The sequence below is a fragment of the Bacillus rossius genome, chromosome 3, assembly GCF_032445375.1.
Source record: "Bacillus rossius redtenbacheri isolate Brsri chromosome 3, Brsri_v3, whole genome shotgun sequence".
NCBI lineage: Eukaryota > Metazoa > Arthropoda > Insecta > Phasmatodea > Bacillidae > Bacillus > Bacillus rossius.
Window position 1 is genome coordinate 58,266,854 of NC_086332.1, and position 16,999 is coordinate 58,283,852.

Below are 16,999 nucleotides of genomic sequence, written 5' to 3' on the forward strand. Positions count from 1 at the left end.
ATGTCAACAGTTGAGGACACAAGTATAGTGACCAGATAATTATACTACATGGTATCGGCACACTCTAGCAGACGAAAACAAGATGGTGTTCTCCAGCGGATGAAGACAAGATGGCGGACATGATGTCATACCAGTTGATGATATATACATTGGTACTGGTGGTGGTAGATCAGTCTAGGTAGCTTTCATGGAGGAAGGATCGACCGTTTACTCTCGCCGGGAATCGAACCAAGGACGTACATCGATATAATCAAACAGAATTCAAATACGTTAATTTTTTGATGAATTTTGGAATTTTTTTCATTAAAATCGGATAATAAATAAAGATTTTCAAGATGGCGTCCAAATTTCAAGATGGCGTACATGACGTCATACTGCCGGATGATATATATGCTATGAAAAAAGTGGTGGGAGTCAGTATGCCAGCAGTCACTGTGAGGGAAGGATCGGTCGCCATTTTTATTTTTTTTGTATCCATCGGGTTCGAACCGAGGACTCCGAACTCCGTGTCGTTAATGTATGATTTTTAAATATTTTTTATTAAAATTTTATTATTTGAATTTTTTCATAATTTTTAAAAAAAATTTCATAAAAATGGGATAATAAATAAAAAAGTTAAAGATGGCGGCCGTAACGAAAATTGCACCGGTGACGTCATCATCCAATATGGCGGCAATCACATCACCGGAATTTTCGAGAACACACAATTACGTCATCTAAAATCGCGGATCCATGATGGCGGATCCAAGATGGCCGTCGGGGTCAAGGTCAAGGTGAAAGGTCAAGGTCACAACCATCCAAGATGGCGGTCATAGTCCTAGATGACGTCAGAGGCTTATCGGATCTGTATACAAGGATGCTTAAGCCTCTTTTAGGAATTTGGGTTCTTTCTAGGGCAAAACGACTTTTGAGGATTTTTCGAAATTCTAATTTTTGGATTGTGGAATTTTTTGAGAATTTTTGGCGGAATTTTTTTTACAGAAATGTAAATTTTGACTAATTTTGAGGAATTTTGGGCAATTTTTGCCCAATTTTGGCGAATTTTGAGGGTCAAAGGTCAAGGTCAAACTTGTCCCGTTACGCTATGTCCCGTTACACTCCTCCAAGATGGCCGCCGTGACGTCACAATCCAATATGGCGGACACCGGCACCGGCACCACGCGCCAGCGCCAGTGCCAGTAGCCCCATTCCTATACTACTGTCCTCCAGACTTGACTTGATATGTAATGATGTGTAAGGCCCGGGCAGTGCCGGGTGCTTCAACTAGTCACAATATAACATTGTGTCAAACCTTTTTGCTCTATGAGTTATATATCACACTAGATGCCCGACCCGGCTTCGCACGGCTATACTAATGGAAAAAAAATTAAGCCACATCTCCCATTTACAGTAATGGTAAATAAAAAAAATTCTGTGAAAATTTATTAGAATGCTGTATAATGTACCGGAGAGAAAATGAATAGCACCGATGGTTTCCCGACTCGTGCACGCAATGTACAACTGATGTACCCGTACTTCGCTACGGCAGTCTACAGGCAGATCACTCTTGCGCCGCTCATTATACATGCCCCTCCTTGTGGGTACGCCACTGCCGTGCGATGCCCGTTGCCATGGAGACGCAGAAGGCATGAACAATGCAAAATCCTGTTCTCATGCAGACAAAGTACCCACTGTTGCCTGGTTTTAACCACCCATGGGATCTAATTTTCGGAAAATGTCATCCTGCGTAACATAAGGAACATTACTGTGAAGTTTCAAGTCTGTAAAATATATATACTTGAAAAAAAGTCAATACAAAACAAATTAAACACAGAGAGAGGAGAAAAAAAACAATAGTTTAGGTTTGCGATTTAAAGTGATAAAAAGTATTTAAATACTAATTGAACTCTTATGAGGGTACTGATTGCTTCATTGTTAATATCACACGGGTGTTTTTTTACTTGTATGGGAAAATTTAGAATGATAAGGCATCTAGTGCGTGGCAACAATGTTAATAGGCAATAGGAAATAAACTTCTAGCGCCTGCGGCATTGTCAACACACACTTCGTACGTGTACTGCATGTTGTATCTTACCCCCTCCCACGAATTGATTTAAATTGGTCTTTTAGTAAGGATCTCTAATGTTTTTGATAATATAATGTAGCCTATAGCCTTCCTCGATAAATGTACTATCCAAAACTGAAAGAATACTTCAAATCGGACCAGTGGTTCCTGAGACTAGCGCGTTCAAACAAACAAACAAACTCTTCAGCTTTATAATATTAGTATAGATTAAGTTAGTAATATGTAGGGTACTAGCTGCTGTACCCGGCGTAGCCCGGGCTGAACACAGGATGATATATTGTCCGCGAGTTAAAGGAAAATGGATTGCGCCTCATGACAGTGTGGTGGAAATAGAAAAATGACACGCGACTGCTGTTTGTATGTCTATGACCAATGATTTTCTGTTTACCCATGGCGATCGGTCGAACGGTTTAGAAGTTGATGCGCTGCAGCGCCATCTAGCGGTGAATCACAAAAAAAAAAAATGGAAAGCATGAAATCCTTCTCCATTGAAAAAAAAAAAGGTCTTCGATGTGCCAACTTTCATGGCGATCGGTCAAACGGTGTCGGAGTTTATCGACGTCATACATACATACATATCGTACATACATACCAACATCCTATTTTATGTATACAAATATGGCGAACAAGTACACAGAAACAAGTGCAGCGCTACTAGCAGAAACCGTGCATTGGAAAGAGAGTAAACTGCCCATTAAAATGCACTCTGAAAACTAAGGCCGCGACACGCTACAGTTATATTTACCAAACAATGCGTCGTAAGCAATCATCAACATCGTTCCTTATTCGCCCGGCCCACCACTCCCCTGTGAGCCCACCTTGCAGGCCCTTCGACACCCAAGATCGTTAATTCTCCTGACAGACATCTCCCGGCCATACCTCCGGAGGAAGGCACTGACATATAGATGACAAGCAAGGGAACTTTTCCTATCGGCTGATTAATGGGCGTCTGCCAACTTGACCTGGAAAAATATATCATCGACTGCTTCCATTAATTATTTATGAAGGTGGGAAGAAGAAAAGATGGATAGAGATAATTCCTCGCCACGAAAACCACGGCTTATCCTTAAAAAATACTTTCACTTCAACGAGGTAATGAAGACGTATCGCTTGCAGCAAAAGTATACTTAGAAGGGAAAAAAAACTAATTTTTAACCAATTCATAATTTCTTCTTAGACATCTTAAATTGTATACCACTTCCAATGTACTGGGTAACAGTTTCCTTCAGAACACTTTCGGAACTTTTTTTAAAAATTTAATCGAAACGGAACAAGCTGGATGTGTTGCTCAGAGTAATCGTTTTTGTTTTAAACTTCTAAACTTCACTAACGCTTTGAGTCATTTTACTAGCTCATACCCCAATGCACTGTCATGTTCTTAGATTTTGAAGAAATTCTAAACTTCAAAAAAATTATTGAAAATATTTTACTATTCAGATAATACTTAAAACAATCTATCTGAAACGAGTGTATTAAAAACTAGAAATAAAAACATATATTAATTTAACACTTATGCATTCCCTGTACATACAAAATTTTCCGTTTACCACGTTAGTTATTGTAATTTAAGAAATACATTCGTGCAATTCAACCGAAGCCTATTGTACAATTTAGTATTGAAACTTTGTGTAAATTACATAGCTTGTACTTGTTTATTAAAAAAACTACACGACAAAATGTAAAATTACTGAACATTTGTATATTCACGAATGAAAAAAAAAATTAAATCTATTTTTTTTTCCTTAGTCATGCGTATGAGTAAACATATTAACGAACTTACTGAATTATCCACCTCCCCCCCCCCCCCCCATGTTTGCGGTGCGACGTGAACATTACCCAAAGCGTAGAACGCCCAGTCTCCCTCGCGATATGGCGTCTCCGCCCCCTCTTCGCTGCCTCTCCCCCGCGGGACCCCGTCCGCATTAGAGCAGCGGCCTGATAATGTTACTTCCAGTTCGCTAGCGACGCACAGCGTTATGACGTCATTCGGGTGACGCCGCGCGGAAAGATGGCTGGGGATAATTAACGGCGCGACTTCTGAAAAAAAAAAAAAAAAAAAACGCGCCTTGTTACCTTCGCTGTGGCAAACACCCTCCTCCCCCCCCCCCCCCCCCCTCACATACACATCCCACACCCCAAATTTTTTTTTAGTTTCCTCACCCTGTCCCTCGTAACCCTCTGCGCTTTTGTTCGGTAACGCGAGTTTGAAACAATGCGCGGACGCCCGCGGACTTTGGTCGGGTGGTTAAGGAGGGAGGGGGGGATGTTTGTGAACTCGCTGTGAAAAGGGAATGGTACGTCCGGAATGCTCGCAAGAAAATTCGAACACGGAAATCAGCTCACGCCTCCGAGCAACTTTGATTGTCTGTCGTGAGCTGGTGACGCGGCGGCGCTGGAAGTTCGGCTCCGAAGTGCCAACGGCGTCTAGGCGTTAAAAGATAAATGGCGGAGAGAGACTGAACTTAGTTGCTGCCTTGCGATGAAATAATAATACTTTTACAAGAAAATTACGTGGCGGGAGTGTTTCCACTATCATTAGTGAATTTTTTTCACCACAAATACTCGTTTCTTATCTGTATGTTTTCAGTAATTTTTTTCTTCTTCATAAAATGTGTAAAAGTACAATAACTGTGATAGCGAAATTTCCACAGCTTTAAAAGTTTTTTTTTACTCTGTAATAGATATTTAATTTTACGTATTAAATGCATGTGTAAATATCCTAATCGCGATAGTTTTTTTTACAAAAGATTATTCAGTAAAAATTACACTGACTCTGAATTTGTAAAATTGTTGGTTTTCCACAAATATATTTTTTCGTTTCGATATCCTATTAATTCAAAATGTGTACTTTACTTTTTTATTTTTTATATACATTAGCAACTACTTGTAATAAACTGTATTAACCGGTGAGGTATCAATTCCATGACTTACTGGTTGCCAGTTTAACGTTTTGACATCTCGTTCATCGTGCACACTAATAAAGCATATGGGAATAACACCAGCATAATGACGAGCTCAAATATTAACTATACAAACAGTAAGCATATGTAAATTTAATGATATTTTGTCAACAGGCATACGAATGTTTGCATATTTTTGCGTTGTAAATTTGCTGTGACGAATATTTTATTTATTAACATGTTAAAATGACGTAAGTGCTTTTAAATATTACATTGGAATGATAAAAATTGGTACATTAATTAATTCATTACTTATCGAATGTATATTTTCACATACACAACCAAATATTTAATTTTACACATTAATGATAGTAATTTAAAATGTAAGTTTGTGAATTTTAACCAAGGCCCGTATTACGTTTAAGTTCTATAGAAAAAATGGCGTAAAATTATACTAACAGTAGGCTACTTATATTTTAAAAATTACATGACGAACCGTTAGGTTATTAATCATTTATACACGTTATTTCGCGGTTTTTACAGTGCATGAACAAATAATAATCATTTTGGTGGTGGAGGTGGGGATGGAGTTGGCATGCTAGACTGAGATAAATTAGGTCATCAATTGGTGGGATTGTTGCAAAAATCAAATTGAAAACTTATTTCATGATCAAAGTTCATTATGATAGGGTAATATTATTAGCATCGAAGGAGAAAAATAGAATGACGGCACTTATTAATATACCAAGGGACAAACTGGACATTTGACAGCTAATAATGCCACCATGATACGACAAAACAAAACGATATGGTAACATTCCTGTGTTATGCCCGACAAAATGAAAATATATCCTGCGAAACAGTAGGCCTACTAATAAACTTGTATTTTAATTTGAAACAGAAAAAAATGCATATAATAGTTTAAAATTGACTACAATTCATCACCATTTCACAAACTATTAATAAAACATTTTAAACTTGTATCTTCTGAGCGATTTCGTTGAGCACTGGGGGGGTGTTAACAGTTTCTTGAATCCAAACTGAAAAAAAAGAACTAAAACTTAAATTTGAATTGAAAATTATCTTAAAATGGTTTTACAGTTTAGCTACAGCATTTTTTTTACTAATAGAAACCCTAAAACTGAACTGAAATTAAAAGAAACTGAAGGCATTGAATGTAACAAAATAACGGATCAGACTCTTCAAATTGAAATAAACTACAGGCTAAAGTTTATTGTTTTTTTATGAAAAGCATCACGATATCAAATATTATTACGCGCACAATCACATAAACAAAAGTATTCCGAACCACGAGCCCGCATTAATCCTACGCGCAACACTGCAGGACCACCGCAAGGCTTTAAGACATACTAGTCAAATGTACACTACAATTTAGAACTAGCTCCTCAGTTACCACACTTGACTTGCTTTAAACTAATTAGTTTTTTAAAACGTAGTTATAAGAAATTATCTCCAAAACTGTTTTGAATAAATAAAAAGAAAGTCTGGGCTCTGGGTCGTTTCTATGCAACTAATAGTAAGTAATGCTCTTAAATTTAATTATTTTAAGATTATAAGAAAACAAACTAATTACATGTCTACATTAAGGAGGCGTTAGTCTGTGGGGTGGGTGAATGTTCAAAGGTGTAAGCAAACATCGTAGGTTAATATAGGAAAGTTGTCGGAAATCAGCGAGACAAGTGCTGCTCAGTGATCCTTGCGGCATGAGCTGCACCTAGCATTGTAAAACGTGTTATAAGTACAACATTTTAAAGTTTTTATTTCACTTTGATTGCTTTTTATTTATTTATATAATTTTGAAGCATGAATACATTTTCAGAAATTTGTAGTAAGACGAAAAAATGCATAATGTTATTTTCAGCACAAAACAGTTTTTTTTTTAAGAATTGAGAGAAAACCCGTATCTAAGTCATGGAGGTATTACTTCTTACCTCCATGGCCTAAGTCACCCATTTAAAACGTACAACAATCTGAATTTCACACGTATGCTTACAGCTCACGCCGCTAGGATCGCAGGATCGCTGAAGTAGCGCGTCTCGTGCTTCGCCCATGTTAACAGGTCTGAGTTTCCTATATTGTCTTTAACAATTGCTTGCTTAAGTCACTATGGTTAGCAATTGCTATAAGTTTGTTTGACAGCTTGAAATAAACTTTTTACGAGGGAATAGTAAAAATGTTATCATTAAGTGGTTATTGTTAAAGGTGTTAACACATCAACAATGAATTAGCTTTGAAAGTCACTGTACGAAAAAAAAAATTACTTTCGCGATGTGAAAAGGAGTCATTCTTTAATACTAACATGGCGAAGATTGCATACACCAACTTTCTGACATCGTACCTCCATGGTTTGTTTACATATCTTTTGTTGTCTTTTTTAAACATTTAATGACCGCTAGGTAGCATTGTAAACTAAGGGTGTTCTAACAACGCAAAAATAATATTCTCTTTACATGCATCTTTACGTTAGAATTACGGCTGTCAGAAATAAATAATTAAAGGGCTGTGATAACAACCTGACTATGCCTATGCAATTTTTTATTAAAACCAACATTTGAACAAGAGAAACAGCGACGTGTTCTAGTATAGCCACTGGTTTGATTAAAGCGGTGTACTTTAAAAACTCGTGGCAATTCATGAAGTAAAACAAAAAGAAATAATTATTGTGCAGACTTTTATGCTGGATATAATAAAAATTACAATAAAAATATTTCGTAGTAGATTTAAAAAAAAACATTGTCTTGCAAACACTGCTGCATATTTAAATATAATTAACTTAGTAATCAATGTTAAAAAATCTGACAAAAATTTAAACGAAAGCTTTAACTTTTTTTATCCCGATATCCAGCAGTCTCGTTAATTATTCTTCAAAAGCAATGACTGAACGACCCAGACTTTCTTTTTAATCAACGTGAACTACAGCCGAGGTTAAGGACGTGCTCACAAGAGAGGAAATCTTCGCGGAGTGAGAGAGAGAAGAAGAAAGTTTGCGTCAGCGGGACGGGGGGATTGGTTGGGAGAAAGTGGAAAAAGGGGGCGGGGGGTGATGCTGTGAGGACGAAATCAAAATTGACACAGTATGTAAATCTGGCGGTTTTTCCCCGCGAAATGGAATTTCTGCGCCGTCCCTTTTCATTTCCCTCCGTCCGGCTGTGACCCCCTTCACTTCGCATACCTACCGTCTCTCACTCTCTCTCGGCTCGTATCTTTCGAGGCGCTACTTCCCCGGCTGTCTCCTCTCTTTTGATTGGGCAGGGGCTCGGCGCACCACGGCCTGCCTGACGAACGACAGACCGTCGGGCGCTGGCAAGGAGAACCTACTATTCCCCGACATCGAGTCAGCCGCCCGAATAATTCGCCTTCGTGCATCTTCGGATTAGTAGATTAGGAAGAGGCGTGCGGGGGGAGAGGGCTGCCCCGGGTCTCGTCCTGACGGGGTGACGAAATTGCAAAAAAAATAAAATTAAAACAATTGGGGTTCACAAAATGTTTTTTTTCCTAAACTTGAAGTAGCTTGGCTTCTGGGTTGTAGCCGTGTCCTTGGCGAATGATTCACCGACGTTTCGGTCGACATTGCAGTCGCCATCATCAGGGAGAAAGTTACCTACTTCAAGAACCGCAGTAGGTAACTGATCCCTGATGATGGCGACTGCAATGTCGACCGAAACTTTGGTGAATTATTCGCCAAGGACACGGATACAACCCAGAAGCCAAGCAACTTCAGACAATGATCGTGAGAGCCTGCGAACATTATTTTTCTAAACTTGTTCGATAAATAATTTAGGCAATCAACCAGAAATGGTCTTCTTTAAGATTGTTATAGTTTTCTGTTGAGTATTCTGCCGCCCTCTTTACCTCAACCTGGCCAAAACACCAAGGAGGCACAGAGGTCAACAGTGAAAGCATGGGGAACGGGCTCAATGGTGCCTTGTTAGGCGTGTGGCAAAATCATGAGAACCTTGAGCCGACTGGGGAGGCCATATTACACAGGATATAATAGTTTAATATTATCTAGACAAAATTAATACAGACAGTGGTTTTAGTTAAATGAATACACCGATATCGTTTCTCTGTTCCTTATATTTTCTTTTCTTTAAATTCTTTAAATTTAAATAATAACAATAACAAGGTTAATATCAAATGATGAGTATACAGTCATACTGATAGTTAAAATAAATGTTAAGGTAAGGAGCCCCTTTAGATACTTAAGTTAAACACATTGATTTTGATGTTATGATTTACATAGGTTGAGTCAAAAAAATTAATTAATTCAAAACAATGCCAAAAATGCTAGGTTAAAATTTTCTCTTTTGATATGTGGTGGCTCATGGTTGCTCTTCTGTATGCAGAAAGTAACAAAGAAGACAATCTTTGCTGATTAGACGAGCTGCATCAGACACTGAGGAGCACCCTGACTCAGGTGACGAAGAAGTTGTGTGTCACGAAGTAATCGCGCCCACTGCCACCCACGTCTTCCGCACACACACTGTACATAAATGTATTACAAAATAAGATAACTGAACAAAATATCATTTCCACATATTCTCGAAGGAATATGCGATTTTACTCACCACTTGCGTGTACGGAGAAGAAATTAAGACATTGATGTCAACAGATTAAGAAACGGCCGAAGCTAGGAACAGTTACATCATGGCCGACATGCTTCAAAAAGAAAGACGTATAAATTGTGCAACTGAAGAAGACCATAGAGTTTAGACATGAAAGACTGCACAAGTAACACAAATAGAGTTACACTATAGTGCGGTTTCCCAAATCAACATTCATTATGGACAAAAGTAAAATCATTTTGTTGTAAAACTAATATAAGAATTTTATCACACAAACTTGTCCTTTTATGTATATAAATTATGCTGAACATGTTGGTTACAAAATGATATACAAATTCAAGAATAATAATAAAAAATATGGCTCCCAGTTTGCTGTACAAAATAATGTAAAAACAATAACTATAAAATAGATAAGGTAATTATGCGCATTACCAAATTTGTGCAATGGCACAGTATGTAATATTGCAGGATTCCTGCCCCCTACTACTAGTAACACTATAGCTAAGAATGTTTTATGTTAATGGTTTTATGAATTTTTTATAATTATTTTCGTTAATGTTTCTTTTATTATGCATGGGTATTGCAGATATTTCATTTTGTGTTTTGATGGTGAATATTATTAATTTTGGTTATATTTTGTATAGAGCTAAATGTAATGTTTTATTATAGTTTGTTTGTTTTATCAATTACAGTTAACAGGTGTATTAACTAACGTCAGCCAATCAGGGTGAGCCTTGAGGTGGTGTGATGTGTTTTTCCAGACTTGGAGAGAAACGTTCTGTATTGTGATTGTTCAGTTGGCCCACGGGGTGGCCTCCCTTTGTTTTGTCTTTGTAAAGGGAAGGTAACTGCGTGGTGCCAACCAGTTGTCGCTCGATCGTCACGACGTGAGGACGCGACGTCGGCAACTCACAAGAAAATGTTGTCAGTCGCCAATTGTCTGTCGTCAGTTGTCGTAGGGTTGTCGTGCGATCGTCGCGATGTGCGGCCGCGGCAGCTCGCTAAAGAAAATTAAATTAAATATGTAGGTAACTCATAATGTAGGTAACTCATAAACTTAATTTTATTCAAGTATTTTTGATCGTAATTTGTTACTATTCTGGGTTATGTTGCCGGGCCAACCTGTAATGTAACAAGTATAAACCTTCTGTACCATCTAACATCATGCAAGAGAAGTTTTTTTTCCAAACTAAAATTAATCAAGAGTTGTCGTAGGTCCACAATGAGTCAAGCTCGACTGCATTTCTTAGCCATCTTGTAAATTGAAAATAAAGTAACGAAAGGAATTTATTTTGGTTGATGTGGTTTACCAATTCGCAGAGAACCAATTTAGGGGCGGAGGAAGATTTTAAGTTTTAGTATGCTTACAAGGTTAAGTAAAATAAGCAATAAAATAACACTTGGAACGATACGTGTCATATTTTTATTTATTTTAATAACTTAATTTCAGTGAAAGATGGTTGGGGTGACAAGAAATTTACCGCACCGGGTACCACACAAACTTGCTACGCCACTGCTTCCGATATATATTTTTTCCTCTGTTGTAAAGGCCATGGGGTTAGGAATTTTTGAGAGATGGCATACTGTGACGTAGTTGAAGTAAATTTTTATACCTCGCTATCGCCATATTTTTTCGTCCAAAACATTTTGGAAATAGTGCTTGACCACGTATGCTGTTGGTTAGTAAGTGTGAATCATAATCTCCTTCGTTAAACACATTGAATTACATAAAAAAATATAAGTAAATCAAACCTGTTTCCACAAAGCATACACTACACTTCAGCAAATTTTTATATGTCCAACCAAGATGGCGCAGACCATTAGTTTAGAAAAAACTTCATCACCCGGTAGTCATGTAATCATGCAGGCGTGGCCACACCTGGTAAAAGTAAAATGTAGGTTAGATCCTCCTTGTTATATGGGTTAGGTTAGGTGTCTTACATTCTAAATTCATGTCTTAGATAAATGAAATTCTCACGAAAATTCATTTTTTTTGGAAAGGTAAATTTCGCACGTCTATGAGATCGTTACTAAAATGAAATTTTGGTTATGTAAGGTCAGTTACATAACTTATACGTAAAAACCTTTGTAAAGTACCAACATCTCAGTAGTGGTTCGTAGTGACAGATGACGTCTTCCTTCGGTCTGTGCGGCGGGTGGGCAGAGCTTCTTCGGGTCACTCTGTAGCGGGCGCGGTGTCTTGGAGCGTCGGTGCCAGTCTCTCTCGTTGCTGCACGAACTAGGGTGTATAGGTACAACCTACCAGGGGCAACGATCTTTTTAGCCCAGAATATCCTTTCTTCCGCTCGTCCAAGCTGTGCGGAAAGCATACGCACTGAGTGGAACTTCCTGTGCCACGCAGCTGTCAAATTAACGAGAGCTTCTTATTCAACCTCGCTCAAGCTTCACGAGTCGCCTAACCCACAGGCGAACTGAGGGTCTCTCGCACTGGGATGTGCTGCGGGTTGCGTCCATTCAGGGATGCGACGAAAGACTCTTTGTACGTCGCGAGGGAGGGGAAAGGGGTTACAGAAGAAATCTGAATACAAAAGCGTACTCAGGAAGCATATAATAATCACTGAAATCTAAACGAGAAAATGCTTACACTGTCCTGAACACCTGCTTTCTTTTTGTCAAACATGTCAGCCTTAATACAGAGAAACCATATATTACAAAAACAAAAAAATCATAGAGATAAAAATTTGTCGACATCAGCGCGTAAGAAACAAGCGGGAAAACTTTTGTTCAGCACTTTGAATGGGTGACTCCTAGCCTGTTAGTCTACAATGTTATAGTTTGCGCCATGTAACCTGACAGTTCTTAAAAGTCGTAACTGTCAAATTAAACAGCCTCCGTATACTTCTGCCACTGTTGTTCTGTCAAAAAGTGTATGGAAACAACTTAATGTAAATAATAAAGAAACACGACGCGTTGCTGTGCAAGAGACATTCGGGAAGTACTTCGGAGAAGCGTCAACACTGAGTCTAGTTGCACGACGCAGACTGTACAGATTCTCCGTGGGTCACCGGGAGTCGCAATGGCCGCCCTTGTTTGAGGACTGAGGTCTGGCAGCGGCGGGAGGAGGAGGGAAGAAGATCGCACGGGCGATCGGAGGGGGGAAGAGGGAGGCAGGGGTGGCTGGCTGGCAGCTCCGGGGGTGTGAAGAAGATAAATGGCACGTTTCGCGCGCGCCAGATAGCGCCGGCCAGGGCAGGAGGGAGCAAGGCAGGGGCGGTATGATAGCCGCGGGCCTGGACGAGGCTCGGGGCTGCAGAAGGACGCATCAGACTGTCGCCGGAGAAACGAAGACGCCTGCGCCACAGTCGACGACCTCGGGAGCTTCTTCACGCGCCACCGTACCTGTAAAAAAAAACCGCAGCGATAATTTTGTTGATATCTTTCGGAATTACAATGGCACGACGTACGCGACACGACAGCAATATATCGCGTTATTGTGATCATGAGGTTTTTACGCGTGCACGACGAACAAAAATGAAAGATTCAGTATGAAATATTTCTAACGTCAGCCATCAATGTTTACATTAGTCTTATTTTTTTTTAGTGAGCCTGCGTGACACAAACATGTATAATCACAATTTGACATTCATTCAAAAGAAAAAAAAACACTGTGTATGAGCACATCTCAACGATTTTACAATAAATTGTAGTTAACAAAATTGTAACAAATACACGAACAATAATAGTATACCAGAGCACCAGCTTAACCCTATTTTAAACTCAAATTATGACACTCATTTCAGTGACATTGAGCCCCACGACGCGATGGAAACACACTTTTTTTCTCTTCTAATCGGAGCGTCTGTCGCGACCGCGAATATTGTCGCGCTGACGTCACAGATGTGTAAAACGTTATTTATTATAACATTTTTTTTTAGATCGCGTTGCGTCCGTCGCTTCGCACCCGTCGACATACTGTGATTCCAGCGTCGCATCAGCGACTCCGACACCAGAGACTAGACAGAGCACGCATTTCATGGCTTAAAAATCAGGGACTGGAGTGCAGTGGAGCATCACATGTGTTGATTTTTCAAACTTTCAGGCAATATATTTCAAAGAAACTATTGATACCCAATAGTCAAAAATATATGTATTTTATCATTAGTAGACATTTTTGGTCACAAGTTAGATTTAGAAGGGAAATATTCTACACAAAATTAGTTTAGACTGAAGTATAGGCCATACACAATAAATTAACAATCTATATATATATAAATGTTATGTTGGTTTGTGTACGCTTCAAAAACTCGAAAGGTTCTGCACCGATCGAGCTGAAATTTTACCATTAAATACAACCCGCATCAAGGATTGTTTTTATATACTTTTCATGTCAGCAACATACCCGCGACCGCGAAAAAGTAACTGCGCCATTTTATTTGTGTTATCTCACCAATAAAAACAAAAACACGCATTCTCTGTTATGGAAACGTTTCTCCATGCCAAAGGATTTTTCTTAGCAATGGAAAAAACTACGTCAAGAAAAGCGAGCGGGAAATGGCTATATACAATGAGAATGCTTTTATTGTGAGGTGCAATAATTAAAAAATGACTAAGCGTACCGGTATGGGACTAATTATACAATATGAATGAGGTACTTTAGTGTGATCGTGTCTTGATTGAGCTGCGCCGTTATCCACATCGTAAGTAGAGGTTATGTTTTGTATGGTTCTATCAGTGGTGATGGTTCTAGGCTATTCATTTTTTGAACTCCTTAGACCCTATACTTTTTTTAATTTTTAATTTAATTAATATGTTCTATCGCCAATAACAACAATTGCATCAATCGTAAGTAGAGGTTATATTTTGTATGGGTCTATCACCACTTGATGTGGGTTTGCATGTAGATGGTTCTAGGCTATTCATTTTTGGAAATCCTTAGACCCTATACCTTTTTTTTAATTTTTAATTTAATTAATATGTTCTATCGCCAATAACAACAATTGCATCAATCGTAAGTAGAGGTTATATTTTGTATGGGTCTATCACCACTTGATGTGGGTTTGCATGTAGATGGTTCTAGGCTATTCATTTTTTGAAATCCTTAGACCCTATACCTTTTTTTTAATTTTTAATTTAATTAATATGTTCTATCGCCAATAACAACAATTGCATCAATTGTAAGTAGAGGTTATATTTTGTATGGGTCTATCACCACTTGATGTGGGATTGCGTGTAGATGGTTCTAGGCGATTCATTTTTTGAACTCCGTAGACCCTATACCATTTTTTTTTTCAAATTTTTAATTTAAATTAAAATGTTATATCGCCAATAACAACAATTGCATCACATTCATAGCACAAGTGCGAAAAAACAGTTTTTTTTACCTATTAGCTGTGTACCAGTGACCGCGCCATCTGCCGTAATCGAGGAAAACACTCGCTGACAACCGCAATAGTAATGGCGCAGTCACATGAGAAACAATTTTCGTTTCCAATTACATGATAGGTGTGCCAATTATCCTCTTGCGGAATATTAATCAGCCAAAACTCTGCAACGGCACGCGACTTTCAGTTAAGAAATTAATGAATAACGTAGTGGAAGCAACGATTTTAAAGGGGCCTTTCAAAGGTGAAGATGTCCTCATTCCTCTAATACCCATGATCCCGACCGATACACCATTTCATTTTAAAAGATTGCAATTCCCAATTCGATTGGCATTTGCAATCACAATCAATAAAGCTCAAGGTCAATCTTTAGAATTGTGTTGTTTAGATTTAGATGCGGATTGCTTTTCACATGGACAACTGTATGTTGCGTGTTCCCGAATCGGAAAACCAGATAGTCTTTATATCTACGCATACAATGGAAAAACAAAAAAAAAATATTGTATATCCACAAGTATTGCAAAATTAAACTTATATGAAATGTAGTCATTGTTTTGTTTCTCATTTCTCAACTATTCAATCACAATTAGCCACAGCGAAGCGTGGCAGGGTACAGCTAGTATTATATAAATCATTATCTAAACTAATAGTAAAATCTTTCAAAGTGAAACATTTGTACAAAGAAATAAATCTGAAAGTTTTTTCTAATTATTATTTAGAGTATAAAAAATAAATTATGCCTGGCTTTTTTTGGTTTGTTTATTGGTTTATATGTTTGCCCTAGGTTCAAGTACACATGATTGTATGTTTTCCGATTGAATATTATGTTGGTTCAATTTATTGCCAACTTTAAAAACCAAAATTAAATCTACGAATCGGGACTACAACGTAGTGGGGAAAAAAAAAAAAAATTAAGGAATTTTGTTTTACAAAAGCTCATCCTATCTCCAATTCCTACTAATCAGTCAATGTAAATTTCGGCGTACATAAAATTAGATAAATAAATTACAGATTTAACTTGATAAGAGTGTGGACAGAGACTAAGTTAATGAGGGATTTTGGACGTTTATTGGAAACCACCAAATCTGGGGGTTTATAATGCGGCGTACATGTATAAGCGACAAACATAAAAATTAGAAAAAAAACGGACGCGTATTTTAATGTTCAAATGAAGCATATTTTGTTTTCTAATCAATCTCTGAATCCGTCGCACCTATAAGGACTATTTTTGAACATAAAATATACATTAAAAAGAAAAATAATTGTTATAACAGTATTTTTTCATAGTATGTAATTACAACTCTAAAATTTAATGCCTCAAGTTGACGTTTACAAGTGTAACATTTGTACCAATTGTCACTATTTATCTTTAAACAAAGTCGTACAACCGAAATTCTAAAAAAAAAAATATTACTATGAATCTAAGATGGATCCAGATGTGTATATTTCTACCTTAAGACCCGTGTGCCTGGAGCTATAACTATTTGTTACTTGGACAGAAACGAGGGAGCACTATCGATGATGCAGCGCACCCACAACATGCCCAATCGCTTCTCCGCGTAAGGCAGCCAACGGGTGTGGAGCCTTTTCGAAGCGCCTATGTGATCTCAAGCACCGATATTAAATTTGTAAAGATGAAAAGGTGCGTGAAAAAAAAGGATCGATGCAGACCTCTCCCATAGTTTCACTGACATTTAATCGGAAAGCTGTAAGACGCAGAAGAATTATATATTTTTGTATTTGTTTGTCATATTGAAGAGCTTCAGAGTCCTGAAATCAGGTGTAGCAGTCCGGGGGGTTCGAACAGGAAAATGAGACAATGGAATTCGGGAGTGTGAGTTGGAACACCCACGGAAGCGCTAGGCTGTGCTGAATAGTCTGCGTTTTTTGCTCCCACTTGATCTCGCACTGCAGGCCCCGAGCTTCGAGCCGCTCCCCCGCCCCTACTAACCCCTCTCGCTGACGCCACCGCGGCTGCCCGCGATACGCCAGACACCGCACGCGACAATGGCGGCCGAGGAAGGCGCGCATCTTATCCCGCCGCCCTCACAAAGCCTCCGGGGAACTTCATCCGGCAGCTTCTCCCGCCCGTCCTTTGTCCAGCGA